A 26330-nucleotide genomic window follows, 5' to 3' on the forward strand; every position below is an offset into this window, starting at 1 on the left:
TATGCATCCAATGCTGTCATTAAGGAGCCAGCAAGATGAAATACTGGAGTGAAAGGAAGCTTTTATTTCAGTTTATAGCATGCTGCTATTTTCAAATCCACCGGTATAGAACATCAGTCCGTCCGTCCGTCCCCCCCAAAAAACCATCACAAAATCTTGTAGCAAGGTGTGAAAAGGCATATCTCCTTGAAAATCAGACCATGCTCCTCTGTTAATTACTCATCACTAAAGACCCTGAGAGCCAAGCTCTTAAATTACCTAAGTCAAGGGTGGTTTTTTACAGGCTGCATTGCGATGCTAATCATGTTTGTTAGAGTGAACACTGATAATGAGTCTCTTGTAGGATTCAAAAATATCAATAGAGATATGATTGAAGCCCAACTCAACAAGATTAGGTACATCTCTTGAAATCTGCAGTGTCTGCACTCTCGAAGCCGTATGTTTGTCTGTGCTTGACAATTATTAAAAATTTATACTTTTGTATTGAATAATTTAAGTTTTACAACAACTTTCATTATACTAACAAAGACACATATAATCAAATTAAAAGGGAAGGGGAAAGGGTGTTGGTCAGGGTTATTGTTAAAAATAAAAATAAACAAGCTTATCACATATTATGAGGCCATCACAACATTTGGTGAAGCACACATACAGCAGAGCCTATATTTAAACTGCTGATTCTTCAGCAGTATACTGTGACCAAATATTCAAAATTGTGTCCCTATATTGGCAATGCATGCTGAATAGATGAAATAGGATGAAGCCGGCAATAAGAGGCACACTCACAAACCAAAAAGTGCATCCAGATATTCTGTACATTGATACAAAGGGGGTGGTATTTCCAATCCTGTAAAACAGGTATTTTCACCACCAAAAGGAGTTCTGGTGGCCATTTGACAAACCACACAATACGGGAATATAGTTCAACACCATATGTAAGGCTAAGAAAATGTTTCAGAAACCAAGATTAAGGCAAACAAAAAACAGACTAAAACAATACAAAGGAAGCCACATATTATATGTACCAGGTGTACCTTCCTCCTTCTTGCATCACCAACAGAGTGAGTCACTACTAGTGCGATTTCTGCCAATGTAGCCTAAGGGGTGTCCAATTACCTGACAGCTCTTAATGTAATACTTCAGATGTTTTCCTGACTTGAAGTAAATATTTCCAACAGCAAAACCGCCTACATTTCACTGGAAGTTAGCTTGCTATATTTATTATTACTCAGTACGAACAAGTCTGAATTATTTCCAGAATGTAGGAAGGGAGGGTCGGCACCACAGAAGGGAGGTGATTTGTCGCAGAATAGTGTACCCAAGTTTGCTAGTCGTTCTTTTTATTCAGACTGTGCTTGCGGAGAGATCAAGTGCCTTCTAGTATACAAAGAGAGCTAAGACACACACTGGCAATTTCTTTCCTCATCACAAGTTACTGTTTTCCAATCATGCAACATTAATGACTCTCCACTACCAGCCATTTCAGGCCATCCTAACTATGGCAAAAGGCATTTAAGTTTCTCTTATCTGGATTTGCTTCATCCAAACAGTACGTTGTCATCTGTAGCCTGTAGGCCTCCTTATGCTTTGCCTTTTGTTTTATAAACAAAGGGCAATGAAAACAAGTCCTGGTAACTTGATCTTAGTGTTTAGAAGCTAGAGGTAAACTGATGTAAAAAGCAGGCAACACACAACTTATCTGTATCAAAAAACTTGGCAAATTTGTATCTTGGTTTCTGAAAATAAAAAATAAAGCTTGTATTCCCACCCTGCAATATACAACTGATAATCCCAGGGAAGTTTACAAGAAAGCAAAAAAAAAAAAAACCCCCACAAAAACACTACAAGCACACAATAAAACAGAACAATGCAAGGTTGTAAACTCCAATCAATAAAAATTTAGAGCAGCTCAAGAAATATGCAAACCCCCAAAAATTATTGACTAGAAAAAGCACTAAAGAGCAAAAGCCGTACACAGGTCATCCCTAGTTTGAACCTCAGAGTGGTTCCTGCTGCATTTTCACACACAAACGCAGTACTGAACTAAACTTTTCCCAGAGGCATCCTTGCTGATGCCTTCGACATGGAGAGAACGTTCAGACACATTTCCACACTCATTTCTTTAACTGCACAATTCACTGTTTTGAGTCCCAAATGGGCTGGCCTAATGATTCTAAGATACCGCTTCGTTTCCCATGCCCACTACAACAAAAACGCACCTTCTTGACAGTAGCATGCAAGTTCCATATTCTGACCAGAAGGGCAGCATTACTGAGGGGTTCTTTCAGTGGCTACCCAAAAATTGCAAGCAACTTTTGGATCTTTCTCTTTGGATTAGCACCAGGCACATTTATATTACCATTTTACACCTTACAGCCTTAACATTTTAATGGGATTCAGAACATCTTTTCTTAATGTATTCCATAGCCTTTGCAATATATGCAAATAAGTGCCTAAATAGAAAGAGTGGGAGACAGAAGAATAAGATTTGCTGACTTGCCTCCTCATTCTGAGGAGTTCAGATTCTCAACTTTATTAAGTTTTCTGTTTTTCGACATCCTCTACTTAAGACAATTGATTTAATGAAATATTGTGCATAGAAGTAAATTAAAGTAGCAGACTTAATAGTAAAATTAATTTTTTTTAAAAAACCCAACAACTTTATTTCAATTCACAGGATTCAGTTCAGGAAGGATTGATATGGAAGTTTTGAGCAATCGGAACCAGCACTCTGCTGGACATGTGAACCTGGCTACTTTGATTAGAAAGAACAGCCTCCTTAAATTCTAGATATTAGGAATAAAGTCATTAAAAGGAAGGGGAGGGAAGCAATAATAGGACAAGGCTGAACCACAAGTGACCAAACACATGCCTAGAGTTGGTGCCATGGACCCAAGAGAATCAGCATCCTAGAGAGCAACTACGGTCAAGAAACACAATCTAGAATTAGGCAAGTTTTTCAGTGCAAGCAGATGTCCAAGAACAGATGGCAGCAGTGCTACTAAACTGTAGGCAATAAACACTGCTTGGGTGTGCTGTTCTTCAACACATGTTAAATGCTGAAAGAAAGGAGAGGAAACCACCACCATCAGTATGTCCACATATTTCCAAAGCAACAAAACTGCCCTTAACATGGTTCCACACACATTTTCAGCTGCTTGCTGCTAAGGTCAGTCGCAGCTTTTCACCCTACTGTATTTAATGTATTATAGTCACTTCTTACTACTACAACAGCCCCTAAGTCATTTATAAAAAAAATAACAGCCACAATACACGGAGTGAGAACAATCAATACAACTGAAAAACCACAGTGCAGACTAAAACAGCAGAGTCCCCATCCCCAAAAGTAAAACACAGCAGCTGAAAACATCTAAAGAGTCAGGGATTCCCCCCTCTTGAGCACATCCTAGCTCACAATACAAAGGACTTGCCTCAGTAAGAAATCCACATCCCATCTATATTTTCTCTTCCATCTACACCCAACCAATTTCCCTAAAACATGAACATAAAGCGTGCGGTACCCACTATTCATCCAATTTAAGTCATCCCACTCTATTCCCCATACCTCAAGCACATCCACCAACGCACACAAATGCACCATCCACCCAATCGGTCCAACATCTCCCTCTTGAACAAGCGACTATCCCCAACCACTCCATCCACACACTAAAAATGTACTGCACATGTACATCAGGGCACTATGAAGCCACTCAGCGAATGAAACATATAAAGTATCGAAACAAATCTCCTAACATCAGTCACACTGTTGTAGACATCCATCGCTCACCCAACGTTCTCATCAAATGATGCAATCTTAGCGTGCTGTGTGTTATTTTCCCCTTCTTAACCACCTGTAGCACCGAGTGATCAAGTTTATGTTGGCTACTGTATACGGAGGGCTGGACTGGATGCTCTTCTGTTTCCCTCAAGTCCCATTACTATAGGATTTGCGGGATGAATCTAGCAAACAAAAAGAACGCTTTACCTTCTGCAGTTTTGGTACATTAATGGTTTGAAAAAAGGGGGGGGGATCTTGAAACCAGATTCAATGTTTTGCATTTATTGGACACCTGACGTTTGGCTATCATTCATCAGAGATATAATTAAAAGTAACAAAAGAACTTGAATTCTACCCCTTTTCTACTACTGCATTTAGGTGAAAACCAGCAACCATTGCTCTATTTGTAGCCATGACAACCATAAAATATTCTATTCCAGCAATAATTCACACTGAACGTTTGTTCTTGGGTTCTGTTGCTCCAAGCACTGTGAACATACTTCTTACGCTTCACAAGACCAGTTAACACTGAAAACTTGGGAGCATAGGAAACTTTCAAGCCACATCAGTTCACTCAAATCTACATAGAAGAGTTGAATTCTCCGTGAAGCTGTCTATACAAAGTGCTCGTTTTAACTTAATCCTCTTCAAATAAGGATCAAACACCACTATGAATCTAATAGCTTAGATAAAAGTTGTAGAAAAGAACCATTTGTCCAGATTCATTATGTTGACTGCAATAGCCTAACTCCACATCCTCTGAAGGTGCAGTCCAAAGCACCAAGTTTACATTAAAATAATAATAATCCCATGAAACATGGTTGTAACTACATGCATTGATAGTTATTTCACTTATATAAGCCATGCTTCATTGCAAGCTGGGAAAAACCCTTCCGCAGACAGCCACAGTGAGGGGCAGGTTATACAGAGAAGAATAAAACCTTGTTACTCATTCAAATAAGAGTAGGTAACCCACTGTGAATAACTAAAGTTTCAAACTGTTGAATAAGGCTAAAACATGGTTGTACTTCACTTTGTGAAGTAAATGCCATTACCAGCTTAATCCAGTTGTAACAGAGTGCCACAGATGCCTTTTTTTAAAAGGAATAGGAGGAACATAATAATGCTTCTCTCATACAATCATATATATGAAGGGGGAGCCCATAATTTAACAATTTGTTGAAACTTAAAAGATGGTAGTGTAGTGCTGCTATCGGCAATCTGATTGATTTGGTGGAGGAGACACCCAAAATTATTTCTGGTGAAATGTACACTAACAATATTAACACAATTTCTCAATAACAATTTGCTTTTTTTCTCCTCCCCCCCAACAAACTTTTAAACTTTATATTGATTTGTCTATAACTTAAGGGCTTCAATAAGTATCAATGATATCTATATTCACTTAGGCTTTATTAACCTTTAAACAGCACAATCCTATGGCAGGTTTTGAATTCAATGGGACTTGGTCCCAGGTAAATGTGCACATAACAACAGCCTTGATCACAACAGTAGATTTTAGTGGTCAGTCACACTTTTCAAAATGCACATGGAGCAAATCTTTAAAATGTATGCAATCAATCATCATACCAAAATGTAAATGTTTGCTCGATTACACAAATACCAAATCCTTTACCCATCATAAAAACAAGGCATGAGAATTAAATGTGGAACAGGGTGATGGAGAGAAGGAAGAAGAGAAACTATAGCTCATGAAAACCACAGCCGATACAAAAGAATCAAGTCTTCCAGTCAACAGAGATGTGTGATTTGAAAGTAAACATGCATAGGCTTAGGTAAGTCTCATCCGGTTCAATAGAACTTCCTGAAAGCCATGCCTAGGACTGTACACTATAAATGGTTCCTGGACACACCTTCAGTATAGAACTATTTATATTCTGCCAAAAGGCTACAAGGCACTCTACAATTCAGCTGCTGCCCAGAAACCTGACAACCTACATTAGGCAGACAGGATATATTTGGGGGGTAGCGGATTGGCGGGGGGGGGGGGGAGTGGTTGGAGGTTTGACAATGAGTAGCAGAGACTGGTTAAGGGGATGCAGCAGCAGAGACTAACACACCTAGAAGTTACCCAATCTATTCAAGCTGTGTTTCCCCGTGAGGGTCAACACATTTTGAAACAAACTAAGAAAAGTCAGCCAGGGATGCCAGACCTGCACCAAGATCCCTGCAGATTTCATTCCGAGGTAGGCGACTGTCATTTTTTATTCCTTTCCAGACAGTTTTAATTAAAGATAGCCTCTGCCTTCTGGTGATGATGGATGATTTTGCAGTGGTGTGTGCTTTTAAACGGGGGAAGCCATCTACGAAACAGAGCCTTGTTTTATTATTTACCAAATTAAAAAAATAAATACACAGAGAACAAAAAAAAATAAATAAAAATATGACACACTGCGTGGTTCCCTGCTCCTCCATTCAGAAGAGAGAGAAGTCAACCACCTTTGGAACTCATGCTCTGTGGGGCGAGGAAAGGTGCCTTTTAAAGCCACACCGAGAGGGAAGTTGAAGGGATGGCGGAGAGGTAGGAAGGTGGTGGAGGTGCTGGGAGAGAAAGAGTGACCGAGGCGGGCGGAGGAAGCAGGCTGGGTGGCTGCCTCTCTCCCCGCACCTCTCCCCCTCCGGTTACCTCAGAGCACCCCCGCGCTACCGAGGCTGGTCTTGCACCTCACACACACCCAAAACACCCAAGCAGGAAGTTTTCCCAGGCAGGCGGCGAGCGCAGGCGCGAGGGGGGATTCGCATTCGCCCGCCGCTCAACCCACCCGAGGCGACTTACTCCAGGCGGTGCCACCACCACAAACAGCGGCGGGGGCCACGAGACGCCACCTAGGAGCCTCGCTCCGCGGTCCTCCCTCTCCCTTGCGTCGCGAGCTCCCCCTCCCTCCCCTCCCGCCGCCCCACATTGACTCTTACCTTTCCCCTCTGGGCGGTGCGCGCGCGGGAGAGGCGAGGGGGCCCCGGCGCCGGTGCGTAATTACGCGCGTCCTTGGCGCGCGAAAGCGGCGGCTGCTGCTGCTGCTGCTTCTGGGTTCTTCTTGTTCTTGCTCCTCTTCTTCTTCTTCTTCTTCTTCGTCCTCCCCCCCCCCCTTCTTCAGGCAGGCGGAGAAGGAGGATGCACAGAAACAGCGGGAGGAGGGGGAGAAGGAGGAGGAGGAGGAGGGGGAGGCGGCTTCGGCATCGCAGCCTCTCCGCCCTCCCCCCCTACCGCAAAGCCCCGCACCGCCGCCGCCGCCGCCGCCGCCGCCGCCGCCGCCTCCGGGGCTGCCCCCTCAGCCCCTCCGGAGGGCAGACGCGAGGCGGCGCGGGGAGGGAGCGCGCGAGGGACTGGCGGAGCGGGCGCGACTCGGGCAGACGGAGGCAGCTGGTTGCGGCGTCGAGACCATGCTCCCTTCTGGCTCGCTCCTGCTCGCACACTGGCCGCTTTAGCTGGAGAGGGAGGCGGCCTCGCAGCCCGGGCGAGGGGCGGGAGGAGCCAATCGCGGCCGCGGGGGGGAGGGACGAGGGCGGGGACGGGCTCCCTTTTCTGGCTCTTTTGCCTCCCTCCTCCTTTCCCTCTCTCTCTCTTTCTCTCCCCCCCCCCCCCTCTGCTCCTCCCGTGTGTCAACCCAGCCCAGCCTCCCCCACGGGGAGGGGTTCGGAGCGGGCAATTTGCACACAAGAGCGAACAGCACCGCCGCGGCTGCCTCTGCCCGGGTCGCCCTTTTATTTATTTCATTCGTCGCCGCTTCTCCTTCCCTCTCTCCAAGCAGCCGGCGCTGTTCTTGGCGCTTCTCCTCCTCCTCCTCCTCCTCCTCCTCGCAGGCAGCAGCAGCCAAGTGGTAGCAGCAGCCGGCAACCGCGAGCTGACGGTGCCATCCTGCAGGAAACGGAGCCCGCAGGCAGGGAGGTTTGTTCTCTTCCCTACGGAGGATGCAGAGCGCGAGGAGAAAAGAGATCAATGGCACCACTTCTGGTAAAGTTACACACGCACACGCACACACAGAGAGAAACAGCAGCTACCGTGGAGGTTGCAAAGAGACAGAAGCGGCCACCTGATCCACTGTTGATGCTGCTTCCCTCTTCCACTAGCTCTCTGACTCATACGTGCTTTATATAGATGCGCTTGTACTGTATTTCCCTGGACTTTATAATCCGGCCGCGCTCACGCAGCGTTGTTGTGCGCATCTTTTCCGGGGAGGGAGAGAGCTGGCGGTTTCTTCTGGCGTTTCCATTGCTCCTGGCGACTTGCAGGCTAGGAAACGTGCTCGGGTAATGAAGCCCCGCCGCGATTGTCGAGGAAACTGCATTGACTGCTGTTGCTGCTACGGTCTTATACGCTCAAAACATATATGTGAGGCACTGGGGGGCGGGGCGGCTAACACACTCGCCCCCCCCACCTACCCCCCGGTGCAGCAGTGCACATCGTGCCCTTGCCTATTTATAAATCAATTTAACTCAAGTGCTTCAGCACAACGAAAATGCAACAGCACGATCACGGGTCCATTTGCTCCCCAGCAAGCTCCACTCAGTTCAATAGGGCTTGCTCCCAAGTAGCTCAAGGGTAGTAGCCTGGATAACTTTCAACTCATAAATAGGTTTCCCCCCTAGGCCTGAGTCTGAATCCCACTGAAGTCACCGCATGGGCGTTTCTCTATTGATGTGAAGTGGCAACCTGTAATATCATTTTAAAGAACCAAATTGTGTATTGTCTGTAGAGGACCGGATATGAAACATGCATAGCCAAGATCCAGTGCAGTTAAGTGCATTGGAACCCCTTTATATTTAAGACCTTCTAAGTCTCCCTTGGATTGTGGCCCCTGTTTATCTCTCTACAGATGCTTTCTGCTTACTTTCAGTGTGGGCAGATCTGCCTCTTCCAAAACACAGCCAGTTTGTTGACTTTATTACAGCCCTTGATTTAAACATTATCCAAATCATGCTTTGAAGAAGGGGGGGGGGAGCAATCCACATGCCTGAATGTTTGCCACGGACAGATGTGCTCTAACATGCTGAAAGTAAGCCAGCCATCCTAAATAACAGTCATAATAGCAATCACAGCAATGATGAGCAGGAAAACGAAAGCACGGAAATCAGTGCCTTGTTCAAACGGGTAATGAAAGTGAAGAGTGGGGTTTAAATAAAGGACAAACGCATTCTAATGTCTGGAAGGAAACGAGATGGCACTGGAAAGGAAATTTCCCTTTCATCCACACTTGCCTTGCACACACACATATTGGCATGATTGCTGCTAGTACTATTGGAATTATTTTAGCTGAATATCCACACAACCTGAAACAGGAAAACATGATCAATTCCTGGAGTGGATACACAGAATGCCTCTACTCTGAACTTGCCTGATTTCTGTACCAAAGTGTGATGTGTGGGTTCATAAGTTCAGATGTGTTTGAATGTGAGTTATTTCACACCCACCCACCCACAGCACTCTCCCAAGTCCGAGGCCATTTTTATCACAGGCCCTTTTAAAGAGAGAGCAAGAGAAGCAGACTCTTTTTTTTTTTTTTTTTGCCCATTGCATCTATTTGACCTAGAATCCAGTGAGAAACCTCACAGGGACTGTTGACCTGATAAGTAGCATGGCAGTCCCTCAGAGGCGTTCAAATGTTCACAGAATGACTTCAAGGCTTTAGAGGACATGGAGTGGAAATTCTTTAGAAACCACGTAGGGTCATGCAAAGACTGTGTGATCTCAGAGAACCTGCTTGCTTTTTTGCCAGCTTATTGTTGTCTGACCTTTATGACACAGCCTAAGGATTACAAACAACTCTGTTTGCTTATATATATATATATATATATATATATATATACCAAACCAGTTTTAAATGGACAGGTTTACTGCCACAGGAGCATCTCCTTCAGGAACATTGCAGTAGCAGTAGCACATTAGTCAATGAAACCAATGAATCAAAATAATATAAATTAGAGCAAATGACAGTTATTTCAAAAATCCCAATATAAGAAGCAGGGATCAGGGCACTTCCAACAGATAAGCAGATAAGTATGCTAGTCCATTAATGCAAGAGTGTGCATTGCCTTTCTATAGCAAGAAGTGACACAGACTTCTTGTCCGTGTGTTATGCAGAAGCTATAATGGGCTTGAAAATGCATGAAAGGACATTCTGCAGAGTTCTGGTGATCCTTTCTCCAAAGATACTGCAACCCTGGACAGAGTTATTTACAACATATTAAAACCACTCATCAACAGGTTAACAATCCCTAGACATGGCCTGAAGGAACATTGAGAATACCACCTTGCAGGTCTGGGGCCTGTCAGGACCTGGAAGGACTGAGGACCACATGCATGGCACCACGCATGAAGGAAGAATGGGGGAAATATCTGGCAATTTGCAAAACCTATGAACCAGTAAATTACAAAAATACAATCAAATAGCACAAGGTCGTGACATATATTAAAAACAACAGCAGTACAGCCAATGTAAACCCATCATACACTATCATTAAACCTGTACAAAGCCAGTATACAGAGAATCATAGAATCATAGAATCATACGAGTTGGAAGAGACCACAAGGGCCATTGAGTCCAACCCCCTGCCAAGCAGGAAACACCATCAGAGCACTCCTGACATATGGTTGTCAAGCCTCTGCTTAAAGACCTCCAAAGAAGGAGACTCCACCACACTTCTTGGCAGCAAATTCCACTGTCGAACAGCTCTTACTGTCAGGAAGTTCTTCCTAATGTTTAGGTGGAATCTTCTTTCTTGTAGTTTGGAACCATTGCTCCGTGTCCGCTTCTCTGGAGCGGCAGAAAACAACCTTTCTCTCTCCTCTATGTGACATCCTTTTATATATTTGAACATGGCTATCATATCACCCCTTAACCTCCTCTTCTCCAGGCTAAACATGCCCAGCTCCCTTAGCCGTTCTTCATAAGGCATCGTTTCCAGGCCTTTGACCATTTTGGTTGCCAAAGGAAATAGTATAGTGAAATCGTAAGTGCCAAATATCTAAAATGAATGAAAAGCATATCTGAAAGTCCTGTGCCCCAGCAACCACAGTGGAGGCGCTAGGCAAACTTCTCTCCCTAGTAAGCATTTGACTCGCCTTATTTGGCAAAACATCCAGAGGAGATCCACTGATGAAGATCTCAAGAAGCAGAGAGACATTTTTGAGGTCATAATCTTAGTGCATGTAAAATAGCTGGAAACAAGGCTAAGTCTTGGTAGTGACCCTATGATGGTGATGTGATGATGATGATACCCCACCCATCTGGCTGGGTTTCCCCAGCCACTCTGGGCGGCTTACAACATATATAAAAACATAATAAAACATCAAACATTAAAAACTTCCCAATACAGGGCTGCCTGTTATTCAGATATTATTCAAATAAAATTTGAAACGGTATGGTCACCCTACATTGAAAAAACAACAGCAAAGCATTTTGTTTGTGAAAAAAATGCCTTCGTAAGACGAGGCAGATATGTTGAGATTAATATATTGTGGTTTGGAATGGCTGGGGTACCAGATTGACTGGGGGACATCCATTGTTCCACGGAGAATATCTTCCGACAGAGAGAAGCAGAGTAGCAGCTGCTGGTAAAGGTTTTTCGCCATCTCTTCAAAATGAGCATACCACTTATGTATCTCTTCATTCAAAATGAGTGTACCACTTATGGCCACTGTCCTTTCTTATAATGGCACAATCAGGGGCGATAGTTCAACATTTGGATCTTCATCGTCTGATGGCTACAACATCAAAAAGTGACTGATACGTGTGGGTGAACCAATACAGGCCAAACAAAACTTTCATATCATTTCAAAGACTGGGTTTTTTTCTGTTGTGGGCTATTTTCAGCTGGAAATCATTAAGTGTTGCTAAAGCAGAAAGATCATGTTGTGTCCCAGGCAGTGGTCCCAGGTTTCTAGCACAAGTGAGAGCATGTGCTAGACACAGAATCAATAGGACACCAGGCAATATGTCACTAGTTTCAGTTCCAAATCCAGGCACCAAAGTCTGACCAAGCACAGATCAGGGTCCAGCAAGGCAAGGTCAGATGAAACAGAGGTTAAAATCCAAATAAGTTGAGCTGGCTAAAACAGAAGACAAACTTGCAAATTGGGTAGAACCATGGACAGCTCCAAGTGGCATCTGGAGTGGAAGTCAGAAAAGTCCAGCTTGACTGCTGCTTCAACCAACTCAGAATGTGTCTTAAATAAGACTGTAGGATCCTCTGAGTAGCTAGTCTCATCTACTCTTAAAGAGGCCCAGCTTGTTTTACTGCTGACTCTTCAGGTCAAAGCCTCTTAAGGTCAGAGGGATCTCTGGTGCTCAACCTCCTAAGGATCCAAGAACTTCAAAGGCAAGTTTAGAAGGCATGTTCTCTTCCTGGTCTGAGGTGCCTTCTCATGGCCTCCTGCCCTGAAAACTGGAAGTCACGACCATTGCAAAAAACCACTGGAAATACTTGAAAGAAACAAATATCACATATTGGTACATTAAAGCATGATTCGCTGTTGTAGCCAAAATAAAGACAAAGAAAACATATTTGCCATTTGTTGCAATGCAATTTGGTCCACTAATATGGTACATGTAAATTTGAAACTCACAACATCAAGCCGTGATGGAAGTAATGTAGTTCAAGTTTTCAGCCATCTAACAGAGACAGTCACACATATTACATGCGGAGAATGTCCCAGTCCTGAAATTGGGCACTGTGCTGTAACTGAGCTATGTCAATAGCACCGAAAGTGTAACTAAGGGGGGGGGGCACCCTGTGGTTTCTGATTTTTTTGTACTTTATATATCTTTGTTATGTTGTCTTTTATAATAAATAAATAAATAAATTAAAGGGCATGTGGAAACAGAAAATAATAATAATAATAATAATAATAATAATAATAATAATTTATTATTTATACCCCGCCCATCTGGCTGGGCCTCCCCAGCCACTCTGGGCGGCTTCCAAAAGAATATTAAAATACTATGATACATCAAACATTAAAAGCATCCCTGAACAGGGCTGCCTTCAGATGTCTTCTAAAAGTCTGGTAGTTGTTGTTCTCTTTGACATCTGGTGGGAGGGCATTCCACAAGGAGGGCGCCACTACCGAGAAGGCCCTCTGCCTGGTTCCCTGTAACTTGGCTTCTTGCAGTGAGGGAACCGCCAGAAGGCCCTTGGTGCTGGACCTCAGTGTCCGGGTAGAACGATGGGGGTGGAGACGCTCCTTCAGGTATACTGGACCGAGGCCGTTTAGGGCTTTAAAGGTCAGCACCAACACTTTGAATTGTGCTCGGAAACGTACTGGGAGCCAATGTAGGTCTTTCAAGACCGGTGTTATATGGTCTCGGTGGCCGCTCCCTGTCACCAGTCTGGCTGCTGCGTTCTGGATTAGTTGTAGTTTCCGGGTCACCTTCAAAGGTAGCCCCACGTAGAGTGCATTGCAGTAATCCAAGCGGGAGATAACCAGAGCATGCACCACTCTGGCGAGGCAGTCCACAGGCAGATAGGGTCTCAGCCTGCGTACCAGATGGAGCTGGTACACAGCTGCCCTGGACACGGATTTAACCTGTGCCTCCATGGACAGCTGTGAGTCCAAAATGACTCCCAGGCTGCGCACCTGGTCCTTCAGGGGCACAGTTACCCCATTCAGGACCAGGGAGTCCTCCACACCTGCCCGCCTCCTGTCCCCCAGAAACAGTACTTCTGTCTTGTCAGGATTCAATCTCAATCTGTTAGCCGCCATCCATCCTCCATGATGGTGCCCCAGCTGTGAAACTCCCTCCATAAAGGACCATGAATGACTATGACAATGATTGGATTCTGCTGCATAATGAAGACTTACATTCTTGTTCTCCAAGGTTTTGGAGCCCATGTTTATTTTATTTTGTAACCTTTATTATATCATAGTGGTTGTGATTTTTTTCCTTGGTTTTTTTAATTGCTTTTTATAATATGGGCTTCTTACAGTGGTACCTCAGGTTAAGTACTTAATTCGTTCCGGAGGTCCGTTCTTAACCTGAAACTGTTCTTAACCTGAAGCACCACTTTAGCTAATGGGGCCTTCTGCTGCCGCCGCACCGCCGGAGCACGATTTCTGTTCTCATCCTGAAGCAAAGTTCTTAACCTGAAGCATTATTTCTGGGTTAGCGGAGTCTGTATCCTGAAGCGTATGTAACCTGAAGCGTATGTAACCCGAGGTACCACTGGTAATTACTGTCGATACCATCCTATTGATATCTGAGGTCCTTTTTAAAAAACGAAAAGTGGTATACAAGAATGCTAGATAAAATTAAGTGATGTCAAAGCATGGGTGAACCGGTCTTGTGTTTGGCTGCTGGAGGATGCTTTTATCGCACAGTAAAAGAGATACATGTTGAAGTCAAGAAGAAGACATGTCATGTAAGTGGGTATTCCACAATTTTATGCATTTTGTGGGGTGGAGCCTTTCAAAACTTCCAGGCTTTACCCCCTGGCCACAGCCAGCAGGTCAGCAATTATGGGAGTGGTAGCTCAGCAATATAAGGAAGGCAAATGTTTAACCACAGCTGCTTTAAATATTTTTTTAAAAAAAATCATAACAGGGTAAACATCTCATAGTATGACAAAGCATACCCTCTGCATTTCTCTGATGAAAATAAAGGTAAAGGTAAAGGTACCCCTGCCCGTACGGGCCAGTCTTGACAGACTCTGGGGTTGTGCGCCCATCTCGCTTAAGAGGCCAGGGGCCAGCGCTGTCCGGAGACACTTCCAGGTCACGTGGCCAGCGCCAGAGCCAGACACGGAAACTCCGTTTACCTTCCCGCTGGTAAGCGGTTCCTATTTATCTACTTGCACCCGGAGGTGCTTTCGAACTGCTAGGTTGGCAGGCGCTGGGACCGAGCAGTAGGAGCGCACCCCGCCGCAGGGATTCGAACCGCCGACCTTTCGATCGGCAAGCCCTAGGCGCTGAGGCTTTAACCCACAGCGCCACCTGCGTCCCTGATGAAAATAGGAACGTCCTATTCAACAACAACAACAATTTTACTATTTATACACCACCCATCTGCCTTGGTTGTCACAGCCACTCTGGGCAGCTTCTAACATTTATAAAAATATAATAAAACATGAAACTTTTTTTTAAAAAAAACCTTCCCTATACAGGGCCGTCTTCAGATTGCTCGGGGTCAGATAACTCCATACCCTCCAGCATTTCTCCGATGTAACTAGGGATGTCTTAAGGAAAAGCAGAACATTCCAGGATCAAAACAGAAACCGGGACGGCTTCTGTAAATCCTGGACTGTCCCTGGAAAACAGAGACACTTGAAGGGTCTGTGAAAGTATATTTTCTCCTTCTGTTCTTTAAATATGAATATAATGGGGGGGGAGAGAAAGAGAACATTTTGCTCAGTTTGTCAATCACACCTGTGCATTGCCTTTCCTGTATGGGTCACAGCATGGAATTCCAGCCTCACAATAACCCTATCAGGTAGGTTAATCTGAGAGATTTTGACTTCATAGTCATCATATACCTTGGTTTTGGAAATATGTAGATCCCTGTACAGCCTTGGAGCTCACTGAAAAATACTGGAGCATTCACTATTTCTCAGCATAACCTCCCTCATGAGATTGTTGTCACCTCTTTGGCACAATGAGCGATAAATAAATTATAATAAATTTTACCCACAAAAAGGAAAATGGAGAAGAAAAGAATAGTAATAATATAAACTTGAAGAAGAAGAAGAAGAAGAAGAGGAGGAGGAGTTTGGATTTGATATCCCGCTTTATCACTACCCTAAGGAGTCTCAAAGTGGCTGACAATCTCCTTTCCCTTCCTCCCCCACAACAAACACTCTGTGAGGTGAGTGAGGCTGAGAGACTTCAGAGAAGTGTGACTGGCCCAAGGTCACCCAGCCGCTGCATGTGGAGGAGCAGAGATGCGAACCCGGTTCCCCAGATTACGAGACTACCGCTCTTAACCACTACACCACACTGGCTCCCCAGGTATGTTGAGTGCAGAAAATCTCACCCATTAAAACAAATGCAGAATGAGGGTTTTTGATTCAGCCACTGTCAATACTAAGGATTATTACAACTGGCAGATATTTTATTTTTATGTATCGTCTGCTGTAAATTTTGTTCCAGCCTTTGAAACACCCGATGTCATTGCAGCCAAACGAACTTTTGGCAGCACGAAACAGGTTTCAGTGGAATGATAAGCTGTGGTATTTTAACAAGACTTCCACAAAACACTTCCCCATATGCCATGCTGTAATAAACCCCTTGGCTTAGGTTACGATGTGCTAGCAGAAAGGGGGAAAGCAGCCCTCTTCCCACCATTTCTGCAGCAGACATGACCATGGAATTGGCCCAGTTTTGCCTTAAGATTAGGCTATAATTCCGGTGGCTATCACCTCTGGAAGCTAAGGCCCGAAAAAGACCCAATATGGAGGCCAAATGGCCAAAATATGGGGAAATACTAGAAAAAGATGGAGACAATTGGAAATTGCAGAGTTTGGAGAAAATGAAGGATAAAGTGCGAGACTGGTTACACTACGCTCAGATTAAAGAAGTCTTTAAAAATGACAAAAAGTTAGGGTTCCAGGTGGAGAAATCGAAATTGGAAACAGAATTGTTAGAACCTAAGACTAAAGTACTTTCAAGAATGTATAACTTGCTGTTAAAATGGAACACACAAGATGAAATGGTTAAATCGGCTATGATAAAGTGGGCACAGGATATTGGGTATAACATTATGTTTGAAGACTGGGAAAGGTTGTGGACCACTGGGTTGAACTTCACTGCATGTAATGCTTTGAAGGAAAATGTAATGAAAATGATATATAGATGGTACATGACCCCAGTTAAACTTGCCAAAATATACCATTTGTCTGATAACAAATGCTGGAAGTGTAAAGGAAATGAAGGAACATTCTTTCACCTCTGGTGGACGTGCCCTAGAGTGAAGGCCTTCTGGGAAATGATATATAATGAGTTGAAAAAGGTATTTAAGTATACTTTCCCTAAGAAACCAGAGGCCTTCCTCCTGGGTATTGTCGGCCAGAGGGTGATAAAGAAGGACAGAACTTTTTTCCTGTATGCAACAACGGCAGCAAGGATACTCATCGCTAAGCATTGGAAAACCCAAGATCTACCCACACTGGAAGAATGGCAGATGCAACTGATAGACTATATGGAATTGGCAGAGATGACCGGCAGAATCCGAGACCTGGGAGAGGAGACGGTTGAAGAAGACTGGAAGAAATTCAGGATTTATTTACAAAAACACTGTAATTTGGTTGAATGTTAAGAAGGATGCCAGATCATAAACAATTGAGCACCACTAAATTAGACGTAATCTGGATGATAAATGAGACTGAGGAAAATATAAATTTTTTGGAGAGTTATCAGACTAAATTAAATGAATAAGACTTAAGAATGTAAATAAGTTGATATATTGCTGGAAAAAGTTTTGTAATGATGCAAGTGGGAGCGGGAGACGTGAGGGAGTCCAAAGAAGTTTTGACAATACGTTATGATATATGTTATATTGTTTATTACTTTTGCATTTTTGTATTTAAAAAATCTTAATAAATATTTTTTATTTTTTTTAAAGATTAGGCTATAATTCCATTATTGCATACATGTGAATAAGACTGGTTTTGACAAGTAGGTCTCAAGAAATACTATTTATTTAGGGTCTTGCTTTGGATTAAAAAACCCTGAGTTCTTGAGAAGCCTGTCAGTTGTTTCAGATTTTCAGGGGGTGGGGGAACTGTATGGTATTTTGTCACCTATATTTACTTTGACGGTATTTGTGGAGGGTGTGCAAGCTTAGCTTACCATTGTTTTGCATAACTGGTTTGGAGCGAAAGTTTGAAAACCATAGTTTGCTAATTGACACTATGTTGTTGTTGTTCAGTCATTTAGTTGTGTCCGACTCTTCTGAACCCATGGACCAGAGCACGCCAGGCACTCCTGTCTTCCGCTGTCTCCCGCAGTTTGGTCAAACTCATGCTGGTAGCTTCGAGAACACTGTCCAACCATTTCGTCCCCTTCTCCTTGTGCCCTCAATCTTTCCCAACATCAGGGTCTTTTCCAGGGAGTCTTCTGTTCTCATGAGGTGGCCAAAGTATTGGAGCCTCAGCTTCAGGATCTGTCCTTCCAGTGAGCACTCAGGGCTGATTTCCTTAAGAATGGATAGGTTTGATCTTCTTGCAGTCCATGGGACTCTCAAGAGTCTCTTCCAGCACCATAATTCAAAAGCATAAATTCTTCGGCGATCAGCCTTCTTTATGGTCCAGCTCTCACTTCCATGCTTTCCACAAAAAGAGGAAGTGTCTAGTTAACTCTGTAAGGGAAGGAGGGAGCGTGTTTGAGCGCAAGTCTTTGTTCCTGTAGCCCCAAACCATGGTTGGTATTATACGTGTCTTGTATCTAGATGAGACAAACAGCAGAAGATAAACATAAGGGCTGTGCAAGCCCCTCTTCTCCAATTCAGTTTTGCACCCAGTTCAGCAATTTAGACCAGATCCTGATTCTGTTCTGATAAATTTAGATTTGATCAGACCCAATAGGAATCTTTGGTCCTCCCATTGGCTCTAGAAAGCCTGCCTCCCATTTGATTCAATTTGTAGCTGCTGGCTTGACTTGTTTCAGGATTCAGGTTTGCACAGCCCTAATAAATGCTGCTGTCATTCACTTCCACTCTGGTGGGCTCCTATTAGAGACAGGATGATAGAACCATTGGCATCATGACAATTCTTATATGCTGATTTTCTGCAAGAAAGCAGAGTTCCATAGAGGAAGGAGAAACTCACTGTCTTGATTAAAGTTTTCTGGCCTAAACCCATCATTGTTCTCAATGCATTGATACATTCCTTATCATATAAGTACACATTTAAACGTTCCAACCCACAAACGGCCACCCCCCCCCCCACTTGGGATTCTAGTAGTGCACTCCTGGGATAGCCAAAAGACCTTTTCTAAAGTTCACATATCATATATCCTACAGCACAGAATTAAATGCCTTTTTCTTATTTACATTAAGCCTCCCTTACACCATAGGGGCAACTCAGCAAAAGTACAGATTGCATTTGCAGCCAATTTAATTTGAAACCATATTTAGGAGCTGATCCATTTTCACCTATCCCAAAAGGTGAAAAACACCAGGAAACAGCTGGTGGACGTAATATTCAAGTAAAGTACAAAACTGGATCCATTTTTATAATATACAAGGATCCGATGCAAGCAATATTTTTTAAAAGTGTGCATACACACACACACACACACACACACACACACGAGTCTCTATTTACAAAGCCACAAACTGTCCATATGACTTTATACTCTGCCAGCCCTGTGTTAGCCTATAGTCATTTACACTAGTTGTTTTCCAAACTCTAATGTAGCTAACTTCAAAGACCTTTCTTCTGAGGACTGCAGCATCAACTAGTAGAATAGTAAGTGCATTGTTTGGTATGTATCATTTAAAGTCCTCTTTTCATCCTCCCTCCTTGCGTGCTATATTTATATCCTTCCCATTTTTTATATTAAAAAAGAAACAGGAAGCGATATTTAAAAGTCATTTTTTGTGGGAGGCTAGCGGTTTAAAATTAGCTGCATAAAACTGAATAAAAACAGTAGTTCTATATTACTCTGTCATGAGTGAAAGCGGCAGATTGTTGGCGCCACATGAAGGAGCCTAACATCTTAGCCCAGGGATTGAGAAGTAGGCAATCAAGAGATGTTATCACAATGCCCTCCCCCCCCGAAACATATGTTTGTTCATTGTTCCATACTTCCCAAGTTTGCGGAGAAAGTACTGGACTGCACAACTATGACTGTGCAGAAAAAGTTAAATCTTTCAGCGGACAGTATTCTTTTGAACCATTTACAGATAGGTAGCCGTGTTGGTCTGCCATAGTCAAAACAAAATAAAAAAATTCCTTCCAGTAGCACCTTAAAGACCAACTAAGTTAGTTCTTGGTATCTGAAGAAGTGTGCATGCACACGAAAGCTCATACCAAGAACTAACTTAGTTGGTCTTTAAGGTGCTACTGGAAGGAATTTTTTTATTTTCTTTTGAACCATATACCTGTTGTGTGGAAATTAAAAAACAGGACAATGGAAATGGATTCTATGCGCCCTAATGGTGGCCAAGAGACTTTATATTGATGAATTGGAATAATAAAGATATGATACCCTTTAATCCATGGGTAAGGCCTGGGGTCCGGATCTGGCCCAATCACCTTCTAAATCTGGCCTGTGGACAGCCCAGTAATCAGCGTGTTTTTACATGAGTAGAATGTGTGCTTTTATTTAAAATGCATCTCTGGGTTATTTGTGGGGCATAGGCATCCGTTCATTATTATTTTTTCAAAATATAGTCCAGCCCCCCACATGGTCTGAGGGACAGTGGACCGGCCCTCTGCTGAAAAAGTTTGCTGACCCCTGCTTTAATCAATGGACCAACAATATGACAACAATACTCGCACCTTATGAACTGAATGCTTACAGACATAGACCTTGTTTGGATGAATATGACAACATTTGGAATGAGTTTATACAGAGTGTAGCAGGCTATTAACTTCTGTGTATTTATTCGGATACTAACACTAGATCTATTTATAGAAGAATGTATGGGAGTATATATACATTGCATTTTTGTATATATATTCTTCTTATACTCATATTTGTTCTCCTCCCTTCACTTTCTCACTTTCTTCTCTGTATCACTTTGTTTCTTTATAACTGAAACTCTTTCAATAAAAATTTAAAAATTACAAAAAAAAAGATATTATCACAGTTCCAAGGCACATTCCAACAAGGCAACAGCCCTTGAGCAAGTCTGTGAGGGATGTGCTCTAGGGACAGTCCCAAGGATCACATACAGAGGCTTTAAGGGCTGCATCTGGCCCCAGGACCTGGGGTTCTCTCAGCGGCAGAGCAAGCTGATTGGGCGCCTGGGGCGGCGCACATGCCCTGTGCTTAGGGGTGGGACCAGCTGCCTGTGGGGGCAGGGCCAGCCATCTGTGGGGCGGGGCAGGATGCTCCACGGGGCCTCCAAGGAGTCTGCCTGCCTCCTCCCTTTCAGCTGCCCTACAGCTGAGGGGGAAGCAGCAGGTGGACCACTTGGGGCAGCGCGGAGCCTGCAGGCACCCAAGCCACCGTGTCACTCCCAGGAGAGATGTGTGGCCCGGGCGCGCTGCAGGCCCCGCGGTGAGTGCCACTCGGCATTTTGTCACCCCCCTCAGTGGTGACACCCAGGTCACACCACCTCCACCGCCCCCCTTCCTCCACCCTAGGGTTCTCTATACCTGCCTTAGTCTGCGTTGACATGGTCACCACAATTTAAGACAATATAAGATCAGTGTGGTACAGCAGATAGAGTATTTTATCTCACCTGGTAAAATCTATTAAAATACCTGTTTCGGCTGAACCAAGAACCCAATGAACTGCATTGGGGCAGGGATGTTTTCAGCACTGCTCCTGCTGAAAACATTAAGAGTGCGTCTCTTTCTCTCTCCTCACCAACAGTATCTAGAATTATGAATGTGTGACATGACATCTTTGTGCTGTGAGTTTCACTCAGGGCTAAGTCCAGGTTGTGTGTGCGTGTGTGTGCATGTGTGTGAGTCTTTGGTTTGCCTCCCCATGTCACATCACACATTTTGTGTTATTAGATGTTACCAAGAGAGAGAGAGGCAGAGAGAGAGAGAGCGAAGAGAGGAGAAGACCTGGGGCTGCTGTTTTCAGCAGCAACAATTTGTCTCCTGTCATTTCTTGTTCTGGTCTGAGCCACAAAACTCACTGGGATAAAATGCCTCTATTTCCCAGATTCATTTGCTCCCTCGGAGTTGTAGTGATGCTTAAATGGAAGAGCTCTGTGAATGTTTCTGTAGGTCTTAAGAGCAGGTGGGGATGCCCGTGTGGCCCCCTAGATGATGATGATGGGCTCTAACTCCCATAAGCCCAACCAGTATGGTCAGTGGCCAGGGATATTAGGAACTGATGGTTGGTTGGCATCCCTCTGTCTCAGGAGACAATGGAGGAGTTGCACCTTTGGAGGTGATGTCAAACTGCTTTGTTGCAGCTGGGGCAGATTAAGGCGTCCTGTTGTGCTGCTGTAGATGCATCATGGTGTTTCTTCTCTCTGTGCTCCTCCCAGGAGTCACTCCTCCTCTGGGCACTGTGGTTCAACAATACCTGGAGGCCCACAGGTTCTGCATCTAAATTGCAGAGAGATTTCATCTCCTGGTCCCATCACTGAGCAACACAGTGCTGAGATCAGGAGAAAAAGATGCCTGTGCACTCTGTAAAGAGCAGGCCGAGTGCTTTGTTGACCAGTCTCAGCGTCCAGCTGTGAGCACTGACTGCCAGGGTTCAATGATATTGTTGCAGGAACCCCCCCACCCCAATCATTCTGTTTGTATAAACTTCACACACACACACACGCCACATTTCTGTTATAAATTCATAGAAAAATAGAAAATCAATCATACATCGGATTTGCACTGTTTCATTTTATTTTTACTCCATATGACAAGAACTAACAAAGGAGGGTGACTTAGTCCTGGTCAGCCATAATCCCTTCACTGTCTCAGCACATACACAGGAGCCCTGCCCATACCAACCCTGATGATCCCAGACAGAAGACAATCAAGATCACAAAGAACTTGCATATGGGAGTGGATTCAACATGGACTGAAACAAAGGACAATGATCAGATCTTCCCTCAGGGGGCAGGAAACTGTGGGGAGGGGGGAAAGGAGGAACCAGCCAGGTGACAAGACACTCAAGTTACCACCAACTCCTCCCTCAGCCCCTCCTTTCTGTAATGTATGCCTCCCTCAACCCCTCCTTTCTGTAATGTATGCATGATGTTTCTGGGGGTGGGCTAGACCTAGAGGAGGGGAATTTCAAAAGTTTTTATAAGACCTTGCACACTATTCTTCTGGGTCTTTCCTCTCTCCTGCACGTGAGGGGAATACCCTGTTGCAACAGTTCAATAAAGGCCAAGCCTACAGGCTGCTGTTTTGCTCCAAGTTATCCTGGTTGGTGTCTTTGTTTTGTCCAAGGGAGCCCTCGGATTTTTCCGGTAACAGTTTGGCGACCATGCTCAGGGACACTTGGTTCTCCTGCAAAGGTGAGAGGGGAGATAGAGGGGATCGGGCGCCACTGGGCAACCTTAGCCCAGGGATCCTTCTTTCTCTCCCTGCTTCCTCTTTGCGGGCGGTAATCAATCGTCACCAAAAGCCCAACCAGGGGGAGCAAAGGCGAGGTCAAGCCGGCTAAGGGGAAAGGATCCCGGGATCCGCGGGGGACATCTTCAAACGTGAGTATGGTTTGAAGTAAATACATTGGGAGGGGGGTGGAGAAGCAGCGTCCTCACGACAGCCAGACTTTCCTTCTTTCATTTCCGACGTTCCCTCTCGGGGTCGGCCAGGAACGTTCAGCTTTATCCTTTTCTCCCCCGACCCTCCCCTTTCGGAAAGTGGCCAGGGAGGTCGCGGAACTTTACTGTCTGACGTTCCCCCTCGGGGTCGTCCAGGAACGCCAAAACCTTTCCCTTTCTCTCCCCCCAATTTCTTACGCGGAACGTGTCCGGGGAAATTGTGGTACTTTTACTGTTTTCCGACGTTCCCCCTCGGGGTCGTCCAGGAACGTCTTAATCTCTCTATCCCTTTTCTCCCCCGTTTTCCGTCTTGGAATTGAGTCCGGGAAAGCGTGGCTCTTTACCGTTTTTCTCTGACGTCCCTCTCTCGGAGTCGTCCAGAGGCGTCCTTCAAAGCACTCTCTCTCTCCTCTCTCTCTCTCCTCTTTCCCTTTCTCTCCCCCCAATTTCTTACGCGGAACGTGTCCGGGGAAATTGTGGTACTTTTACTGTTTTCCGACGTTCCCCCTCGGGGTCGTCCAGGAACGTCTTAATCTCTCTATCCCTTTTCTCCCCCGTTTTCCGTCTTGGAATTGAGTCCGGGAAAGCGTGGCTCTTTACTGTTTTTCTCTGATGTCCCTCTCTCGGAGTCGTCCAGAGGCATCCTTCAAAGCTCTCTCTCTCTCTCTCTCTCTCTCTCTCTCTCCTCTAATTATGCAAACAAAGCTGCCCCTCCTGCCTGGCGACCTTTGTTAGGGATGATCCGGGTACGTGAGAACGCAAGGTTGTTTGTTTCCTTTCCAAACCTTCATTTTCTCGGGCCTTAATCTGGCATTGCACTGCGCAAGCGTCCAGTAGGGGTTCCGAACTTAGTCTCAAAGGCTAGGCAGGAGGCTGTCGTGGAGGGTAGAGGGGGAAATTGTCTTGTAAACAGCGCTGAGGTAAGGAATTCCGGGCAGAGAGACCCGTGGTTTAGTTTCCGGGCAGAGAGACCCGTGGTTTGAGTTTCCGGGCAGAGGGACCCGTGGTTTGAGTTTCCGGGCAGAGACCCGTGGTTTGAGTTCCCGGGCAGAGAGAGACCCGTGGTTTGAGTTTCAGGTTCAGGTTTGAGATTTCCAGAAATTAATTCGTGGTTTATAGATAAGTAGGAATTGTGTTAGTCAAGGGTACTTTGAGTACTGAAAGGATCTTTTATCTGTCCCCCCTTTCTTTCCCATTGCCCCTCTTCCCTTGTGTGTGTGCGTCCACTCTTTCTGTCTTTAGCGTACTTCGTTAACGAAAAAAAAAGAAGAAAAAAGCCTAATAATAACATATGAGAGAATGGGAGCTCACTAAACACCCTAACTGGACTCCTCCTGGCAACAAAGCTTCCTTGAAGCCTTTTTGCCCCAGAGAGGATTCTAATATGCCCCTCCAGCTTGTCATCTCCAATTGGGAAAAAAAAAAATAATAAAAAAAAAAATAAAGGGGCAAAATGGTCTTTCCAAGTACAAAGTATGAGACCATTGTAACTTTTAGTGGGTGGCTTAGGCCCACCACCTGGAACCCAGGGCACAGTGGCCACCCCAGGGATCCTTTAACAAAATCAGGGTTTGAACCCTTAGGGAGAGCTGAACACATCAAATTTGGGTTGTTAAACTATAACCTAAAGCTAGAACATGAAACCGTAAACTTAATGGTGCTCAGAAGGCAGTAGATATAATAACAGCCCAGCCTGAGAGCCCATGCATTTGAGATCTTAGTTTCTCAAAAAAAAAAATAAAAAAAAAAAAATCCTATGTTGAAAAAAAAAATAATCCTATAAATTCTGACTCTCTGGCCATTTTTTCCCATATATAAAGGCGTGGCATTGTTCCGCGAATTGCCAGAGGGATATTAGCCCTTTCCTGTACATAAAGGAAGCAATCCCTTTTGCTTGGGCTGCAATTGCTAGCTTTTGTGAATACTTAAATTGCTGAGTTTCTCTTTTTTGTTTTAAAATCTAACCCTATTTTTAAAATCTACTCCTTACCCTTCATTCCCTTTATTCAAATGGTAATTTAGCCAAAGGTTTCAACATTTTCAATAGTATAAAAGGTTTGCTGAGACATGAACTCTGCACATGCACAGAGGCTAGATCAGCAAAAAAAAAAGGGGGGGGGGAAGAGATAGAGAGAGGAAGGAGGGGGAACTGTAGGAGCTTGGGCTGAAGGGGGAAATTTATCCTTATGTAAAACTTGGAGCCACTGAGGGAAATCGCCCTTAATGTTGGAGCCACTGAGGGAAATCACCCTTAATGTGTCTTTTGCTCCAGGGGCTTCGTAAGACAAAAGGTGTTAAGTACTGGACCATCAAAGTCAAGAGGTTGCCAAGTTTCAAATCTTAACATGATTAACATGCCAAATTCTTTTCACAGGTAAATATCAAAGCACTCCCCCCCCCAAGGGATTTAAATCACAGACTTTGTGTGCATTTTAGGAACAGCATTTCCTCACAGGCTTCTCACATGAAATAATTTTTCCCTTTTAACAGGATATGTGAACCCCGATAACAAAGTGTTTGTCCCTTCTTTTCTCCCACAGCAACTTTCTTTCCTGTTCTGTGAAACAAGTCTGAATCCCTGCTGTATTAGTGACTTCCATCTCTTTGTGGCTTTGACGCTTTAAGTTACAAATAATCTCTTTTCATTTATTTAATCAGTTTTTCCATGATGTCTATGAAATTAATCGAAGCACAACCAAACATTGTTTGTGGAATGGTATTTGTTTACCTTTTTGCCTGAGTATTATTATTTTTGGTTCCTCATAGGTCATTGTGTGTGTGTTTTACTTTGGGGACATGTCCATCACATATTGAAAGTCATTTTAAGCCCTTTTCCAATGTTTTCTCATTCTTTCGGTCCAGTAGTAATCTGTGGTTTTGATAATATCTTTGTATTATTTAATAATAATTCTTTTCTAAATCTGATGTCTTTGTGTCAAGTCTGTTTTCATCTGACTGGTAATCTAATTTTTGGCTTTCTTTTTTATTTTTTTAACCTTTGTTGTATTTTTACAGTCCTCTTTCTATACATGTGGAGTAATTTTTAATTTAATAATATGAAAAAAACAACAACAACAACAAAACTAAGCGAAGGAAAGCAAACAAACTTAGCAGATAATAACAGTAATTATATGGAAATGTGATAATAATATTGAAATGAATAAAATGCTTAATCCGCAAAGATTTTTATTATTTGCAGC

The 26330-nt window shown here is 44.0% G+C and overlaps 1 protein-coding gene and 1 long non-coding RNA gene across 2 annotated transcripts in view; one reads left to right on the forward strand and one right to left on the reverse strand.

Annotated features, from left to right (window-relative positions):
- The window catches only part of KLHL29 (kelch like family member 29), a 428500-nt gene extending 421309 nt beyond the window's left edge, over window positions 1-7191 (reverse strand). The window contains exon 1 of the mRNA XM_079969762.1: window positions 6713-7191. The gene's annotated coding sequence lies outside the window, so the exon portion shown is untranslated. The remainder of the gene's footprint in view (window positions 1-6712) is intronic.
- Window positions 7192-24080: 16889 nt separating this feature from the next.
- On the forward strand, window positions 24081-24433 carry LOC307213529. The gene is made up of 2 exons (XR_013837554.1): window positions 24081-24142; window positions 24202-24433. It is a non-coding gene; the product is annotated as an uncharacterized lncRNA (long non-coding RNA).
- The last annotated feature ends 1897 nt before the right edge of the window (window positions 24434-26330 follow it).

This window comes from Podarcis cretensis (assembly GCF_951804945.1).
Source record: "Podarcis cretensis genome assembly, chromosome: 3".
NCBI classification, from domain to species: Eukaryota; Metazoa; Chordata; class Lepidosauria; order Squamata; family Lacertidae; genus Podarcis; species Podarcis cretensis.